This window comes from Capsella rubella, unplaced genomic scaffold (genome assembly GCF_000375325.1).
Source record: "Capsella rubella cultivar Monte Gargano unplaced genomic scaffold, Caprub1_0 scaffold_1, whole genome shotgun sequence".
In the NCBI taxonomy this organism is placed as follows: domain Eukaryota; kingdom Viridiplantae; phylum Streptophyta; class Magnoliopsida; order Brassicales; family Brassicaceae; genus Capsella; species Capsella rubella.
In genome coordinates this window covers 12,842,315-12,850,639 of record NW_006238923.1, presented here as the reverse complement: position 1 = coordinate 12,850,639, position 8,325 = coordinate 12,842,315, and positions in this window count along the sequence as shown.

Below are 8,325 nucleotides of genomic sequence, written 5' to 3'. Positions count from 1 at the left end.
GAAGAAGAGATAGATGGTGTATGGTAGGGGATTTCAATGCCATACTCCATAATGGAGAAAAAATTGGCGGTCCAAGAAGAAATGATACTTCTTTCAAACCTTTTTCTGAGATGATTGATGCTTGTGGGATGGTGGAATTGACCAGCACAGGAAACAACTTTACGTGGGGAGGAAGAAGAGGTGAACATTGGATCCAATCAAGACTTGATAGAGCTTTTGGTAACAAGGAATGGCTTAAGGAATTCCCAGCTTCAAATCAAGCTATCTTGGAGATGAGAGGATCGGATCACAGGCCAATTTTAATCAGTCTTATCAAATCTCAGTTTAGATTTGATAGAAGATTCCTTCATCAACCAGCAGTCAAAGAGGCCATTCTTAGAGCGTGGAAACCTGGTATTCCAGCGGCTGGCTTCAGAGTTTCTCAGAGGTTAAGAGACTGCAGAAAGGCTTTAGGATTGTGGAAAAAGAGAAACAACATGAACTCTAAAGAACGGATTCATCAGTGTGAAGAGGCATTAGAGAGAGTCCAATCTCAGAGATGGCCAAACTTGCTTCAAGTTCATATTCTTAAAAGAGAGTTGGCAAAAGAATACAGGAATGAAGAAAAATACTGGAGTCAGAGAAGTAGGCAAAAGTGGCTAAGATCAGGGAATAGAAACTCCAAATTTTTCCATGGAGCTGTGAAGGGTAACAGAGCAAGAAACAGAATCGAGATGCTCAAAGATGAAAATGGGATAGCTAAGAAGACTGAGGCAGCCAAAGGGGAAGTGGCTACAGATTACTTCAACAAGCTGTTTAAATCCTCCAATCCTCAGAGTTTTAACCAGTGGTTTGCGGATTTCCCTTCTTCAGTGACAGAGGAGATGAATGGAAATTTGATTGAACAAGTTTCTGCTGAGGAGGTTAAGGAGGCTATTTTTTCCATAGATGCTTCTAGTGCTCCGAGACCTGATGGAATGACTGCGTTGTTTTTTCAGCATCACTGGGAAATTGTTGGAGATCAAGTTACTAAGGAGATCATAAGCTTTTTTGATTCGGGAGTAATGCCTATTGATTGGAACTACACTCATCTTTGTCTTCTCCCAAAGACTCATCATCCCTCTGAGATGACTGATTTGAGACCAATTAGTCTTTGCTCAGTCCTTTACAAGGCCATCTCAAAGATTCTGGTAAAGAGAATGCAACCTATTCTGCCAATGATTGTCTCTATTTATCAATCAGCCTTTGTGGCAGAAAGACTGATATCAGATAACATCTTGGTAGCTCATGAATTGGTTCATAGCCTCAATAATCATCCAGATTTCTCTTCTCTGTACATGGCAGTGAAGACTGATATGTCTAAGGCATATGACAGAGTTGAATGGAGCTATCTAAGTTCTTTGTTGAAGGCAATGGGTTTTCATGACAAATGGATACAATGAATCATGGTGTGTGTTACTTCAGTTACCTTCTCTGTGTTGATCAATGACCAAGCTTTTGGCATGATATCTCCACAAAGAGGATTGAGACAGGGAGATCCCTTGTCTCCTTTTCTCTTTGTACTTTGCACTGAAGGATTAACTCACTTACTAAATCAAGGCCAAAGAGAAGATAAGATTCAAGGGATGAGATTCAATGAGGAGGGACCAGAAGTGCATCACCTCTAATTCGCTGATGATAGTCTATTTATGTGCAAAGCTTCTTTGGATCAGTGTGGTTTTCTCCAAAATACTCTGAACAAGTATGGGGCAGCTACCGGACAATCCATTAATCTAACTAAGTCAGCAATCACCTTTGGTTCCAATGTAAATCCTGCTTTGAAGATTGAGATTCAGAGAAAGCTAGGGATCTTTAAACAAGGGGGAGTAGGATCATATCTGGGTATGCCTGAGTGTTTTAGTGGGTCTAAAGTGCAAATCCTAAGCTATATAAAAGACAGAGTGAAGTCAAAACTGTCTGGTTGGCACACGAGGTATCTATCTCAAGGAGGGAAGGAAGTTTTGCTAAAATCTGTAGCTTTGGCCATGCCTGTTTTTGTTATGACTTGTTTTAAGCTGCCGAAAACTACATGTGACAATCTAGCTAGCGCAATGGCTCAGTTTTGGTGGAATAATGCAGATCATACCAACAAAATCCATTGGCAAAGTTGGGAGAAGCTATGTCTACCCAAGGATCAAGGAGGGATGGGTTTCAGAGATATCCAGACCTTCAATCAAGCACTTCTAGCTAAACAGGCGTGGAGACTATTGCAATACCCTGACTGTCTGTTTGCAAAACTGATGAAAAGCAGGTACTTTCCCCATGATGATTTCCTAGAGGCTAATATGGGGAATAGGCCTTCTTACGCTTGGAGAAGTATTTTATTTGGGAGAGAACTCCTATCTCGGGGCTTAATGAAAAATATAGGCAATGGAAACTCTTTCAGAGTTTGGATAGATGAATGGGTAAAAGATGAAGACGGCTGGAGAGCCCCATGGAGAAAGAACTATTATTTCAACCCTGACATGAGAGTTGCAGAGCTGATTGATAGTAGAGCAAGAGGCTGGGATATTCAGAAGCTCAATGATGATTTCTTCCCAGCTGACATTCAGAGAATCATGAGTATAAATCCAGTGACTGCTCTTGAGGATTTCTTCTCGTGGAAACATAATAAGAGTGGTGATTTCTCGGTGAAATCTGCTTATTGGTTAGCCTATCAGTCTCTTAATAGCCAGGTGAAGGAAGATGCTAATCAGAGGCCATCAACCAACGACCTGAAAGCTCAAGTTTGGGAGATGTATACTGATCCAAAGATTAAAGTCTTTCTTTGGAAGTTATTGTGTGGGGATCTGCCTGTGGCTGTTAAATCAAAGGGGAAAGGAATCAATCTGGATGAAAGATGTCAATTCTGTGGGGAGGAAGAGGAATCAGTTAACCATGTGCTTTTTACTTGTTCCATTGCAAGACAAATATGGGCCTTAACTAACATTCCTTCGCCTGAGCATGGATTTCATAATGGCTCTGTTTTCTCTAACATCCATTACCTGATAAAGAATGTAAGGAATCCTAAATGGCCTGTTGAGCTTAAGAAATCATTTCCTTGGACCGTGTGGAGATTAAGGAAGAATAGAAACCTTCTCGCCTTTGAAGGTATTGTTTTCTCTCCTCTAGAGTCGGCTCAAAGGATAAGAGAAGACTGGTTAGAGTGGACTAAGGCTCAAAGAACTGAGGAAGAGGAGTCGTTAGAAAATGTGGTGGCCTCAAATGGTCTGGTTGGAATTCGGAATGGGATGGGAGCCAAGATTGTATCACCATGGAAAACGCCTCCTGCAAATTGGTTAAAGTGTAATGTAGCCATTTCTTGGTCAAACAGAAATAATTTGGCAGGTGGAGCTTGGATTTTGAGAAACCACAATGGACATGTGATTCTTCATAGTAGAAGAGCGTTTGGTGGAATAAGGGACAAGAAGGAAGCCCAATTCACAGGGATGATGTGGGCGTTTGAAAGCATGAAGAGTCACAAGGTGGATAAGGTGATCTTTACTTTGCAAGAGGAGTATCTGATAAATGCTATTTGCAGACCAGCAGCGTGGCCTTCATTAAGATACCAATCTATGGAGGCGGCTTTAGGTTTAAAGTCTTTTAAAGACTGGAAATTTTTTGTGGAAAACTCTCTGTCAAACAGAGGAGCTTGCTTGATAGCTCAAAGTGTCACCATGGACTGCAGGTTTCAATCTTATGTTGCTGCAGGTCACCCTTCGTGGTTAAATGGTGTCTTTGCTGAGGAAACCCCTCACGACTCTGTTTGAATTAGAGTTTTTGGTTCTAGAAGATGATAGGGAAGAGTAATATTTTTTGTATAGTCCCTATGGTGTCTGGTAAAGGGTAGGAGCCTTTGGTTAGTTTTTTGTAAAAGGGAATGTGTCGTTCCGTTGTCAAGTTGGTAATGACCTGGTTGTAAGCTTTGGCTGCCACTTCATCTAATATAACATCAGTTGACAAAAAAAAAAAAAAACTTGGTTATATTACAAATATTAATATCTAATTTCTTAAAAATTCTTTGGATATCTTTTAGCTGATGGAGGTGCTCTTGCAAGCTAGTACCTTTTTGTTACTTTCTAATAGTAATCTAAGGACTTGTCGACGTTGTCGTTTACTCAAATTAATATGTCTCTTCTCATAACTCATCAAAGAATCTCTAAGGAATCAATCATATCTCTTCAATCGTTCATATAATTTGTATTCAATAGTTTTAAACTCGACAATTTGACTTTTGAGCACATTATTATTTCTAAAAATACATTTTAAACAAAAGTAGAAGTCTAAAAGACTAACAAGAATCCATTGATCCACAAAGATATAAAAATTAAATTAAAACATCTTGGATATTTTAATTTGACAAAATAAAATAAAAGTAGATCTATATTTTTAAAAATCAACTTCATATGTTTCATTACAATGAAACTAGGCCAAAAATTATTATACTATTATACATATCAATTTATTTTAATAAACTCTATCAACTAATCCAGTTAGTCCTGGTAGAAATGTACATAAATGTTTCAGAGTGGATTATTCTCCGAAAGACCACCATACTGTCTATTTCAAATTTGTAATATTTTCCTACTAATGTAAGTAGATCCTCATACGGAATGCATTTCTAACTAACATGTAAACTAATTGGGTTTGACCCAATTGACAAAATTTTTACACAACTTTTAATTTTGTTTTCAAAGTGGATCGAACTTAGATTAGTTACTTTCAACATTTTTCCGATTTTCCACCACGACTGTGCGGATTACATATATTATTGGTTTTTTTCATTGATTAAAGGATTTATATTAAATTTGACTTCATAAACGTTTTACATATTAATTAGCTATGATGGTCTAATTCACAAACAAATATTCTATGTCTGTCCAAAAAACGTGTATCATGAAACGACCAAATATTTCTTTGAGAAGTGTATAAGCTTTCTCAAGTTTCTCTATATGATATAAAAACAACTTGCGTCTTCGACGAAACCAAAATAATATTATGCATTTAGATGTCTTTTAGTTGGACTTGGGCCTTGGGAGCCTCACGTATGCCCAGATGACTGAAACATTGGTCCAATAAGGGTAAGTTGATTTTTTTTTCCAGATGATAATAATGTGAGGATGAAGCAGGTTGGGCCGACCAAAAAAAAAAAAAAAAAAAAAGGAGGTTGGCATCAATAAATATAAAAATTTATTTAAAACTAGTTTAATACCCGTCCGATGGACAGGTTATCTATATTTAAAATTAAATTAAAATTAAAATTTATTATAACTTATAAAAAAATAATTTCCAAATTTTTTTAAAAAATAAATAAGAGAAATTAATTTCATTTGGTAAGAGATTTATTTGTTTTGAAGTATCAAATAAACGTTATATATATCTCTTAAAATTCCTTATTAAACGTGAATTATAAAAATCTAGTAATGTCAAATTGACAATCACCAAAAAATTTGGGAGCTACAGTAAACTACTATAAATTAATAATATTGGGACCATGAAAACCTATTAATTTATAGAGGTTTTAATTTATCGATAAATTAATTATTATTAATTTATAAAAAGATTTTCCTAATTTGGAAAGTTTTTCCAAAAAAATTTAAAAATAAAATCTAACAAAAACTAAAGTGTCTATATATACATATATTTTGAAATTTTCACCTAATTATCCCTACTATAGTAAAAGAGAAGTACACAAGGGATTCGGGTCGGGTTTTTCAAAAAATTTCGGGTTAAATTTTCAATCGGATACTTGCCAAATTTTTTGTTAAATATTTTTCAAATATTTCAATAATATACACCAGATTCCTATCATTTAGGAAACTATATTAATGCTAAATAAAAATATGTCTTATAAGGAAAATTTGTTTATGAATATAAAGATGAGAGATCTCAATATTTTAAAAATATTCTAATTATTATATAAATTTCTTATATGAAAAAACAAAAAAAAATTATAATTTTTTATAAGTTTAAATATTTGATATATAGAAAAATATAATTTAAAAATATTTGGTATAACAAATATAAAAATGCATCTAAAATACATAAATAATGGTAATATAATCAATAAAAATGTTAATTAGTTTGAATTAGTTAAATGTTTCGGAAAATAAAATTTGAATATATATGGCTATAAAAACGAAAGATTTTATTAAAGATTTTATAAAAAACGAAAGATTTTATATATATTAAATCTTTATTATTATTTTTATATTTTCTAATCTTTTAAATGAAAATTTTTAATCAGAATAAAAAATAGTATATGAAAAGAGGTTTCAAAATTATTCCAATCTTTATCAATTTGAATTACCTATAAAAAAAGAATAATATTTTATCAATAGCATAATTAATGCAAAATTATAGAGATCCATATATATCTAGAAATGGTTATATTTGAATTTTGAAAAAAAAAAGAAATTTGACAATCATTAATATATTTCAATGACTAATACGAAATATTTTGGATACAAAAAAAAATAATTAAAATTTTAGGATAATTATTATAATTAACTAAAAATACTTTAATAACAATATTTTATCTTTGTAATTATTAATCATCGAATCACTACTAATACAAATTCAGTCATAAAAAATATATTTCATAAGTTAGTTTAAATAAATTACCTTAAATTCTGAATTTTCCTTAAAATGTTCTAAATATTTTAATATGTGAATAACAAGAATATTATGGTCTCTTATTCAATATGAAGTATATTAATATTTTTATTTTATTTTTATAGGATACAAGTATATACAAATCTTTCAAACTCATATGTTCTTGTGTGATACATGTATATACATGATTTTCATGATTTTTCAATATCATATATTTTCATGATTTTTTTAAAAATACACGGGCTTTTGCTGATTGGTTCGTCACCACGCACATTGTGAGTATACAATTTGTTTAATAAACGTTTTTTTTATTTAGTTTATAAAATATTATATTTAATTTCCGAAAACACACTTTTCTCAAAGAATTGAAACCAAATATACATCTCGAAATAATAATTGTTGATACTAAAATGAACGAAATAATAATACATACGACAAAACACGTTAAACTAAAATAAACCTGAAAATATTCTTTCGTGCTGTAGCGCGGATCTGAACCTAGCATACGTGACAAAGTACACATCCACGATAGTACATATTCTCATACTTGCCAAATTCAACACCAACAATCCATTTTAACAGTTAACAGTTTACGTAATTCGGAAAAAAATAAAAACCGACACTTTTCCTCCGCGCTGTAGCGCGGGTCCGTACCTAGTTAATTTATAATATTGATGGGACTATATATTTACAAAGGATTTTCAAAAAAATAGATTATTTTATTATTTTATCAAAATGTGATTAAAATTACACTACTCCGAGTTGGGACCAGAGAAATTTATTAATTTATAGAGAATATTAATTTATCGAGTATTAATTTTTAGAGGTTATATTTGGGAGCTATTCACCGTTACTCATAATATTGTTAAAATATTTTTAAAAATCTTAATTTAGCAATTATCCTCTAAAACATGATTATACCATTTTGTAAAAAAAATAATTTCTTAACTTTAAAATTTCAAAAAATCATTCTCAGACTATGAAAATTAATTAATTATTATTTAATATGATGGTAAAGTTCTTTCAAATTAACATCAATCTAAAATATGATGTTAAATACAAATATAGTCATTTGTAAATAAATTCATATAAACAACGCAAATAAACATAAAGATTCTAAAATAAATTATAGCATCGTTGAGGAAAACATTAAAAAATCTTTCAAATACGAATTATAAAAACTACATATTTTCTTTAAAAATATTTTAAAATTACTATATTACGATTTATATTGAACTTTGTTATCTTTAATTTAAGCTAAAAATATTATTTTTGAATTTTTTTTATTCACCCTTATGTTTTATACAATGAAATTGCTCAATGGCAAAATACATTCATACATAAATTAAAAATTAAACAAATTTAACATATTATAAAATAAAAATCATGAATAAAATTATGTATTTAGTTAAACTCAAAATCTAATTTATTTGTAAACTGTAAATCCTAATTCTCCTTTACGAACCCAAACTGATAAATAACCTTGTTTAATTGTAAAACCTAAATCTCACTCCTCTTTAATAAACCCAAACCGATAAATAATCTCGTTTAATTATAAAATCTAAACTATAATGCAGATATATAAACTCAACATATAACCCTTATAATTGTAAAACCTACAACTGGCAAAACCAAAAATTAGGTGAATAGTTGAAAGAGAATTTTTGAGAAATACCCCTTTTGATGTACCCCTTTTTAAAAATACACCAATTT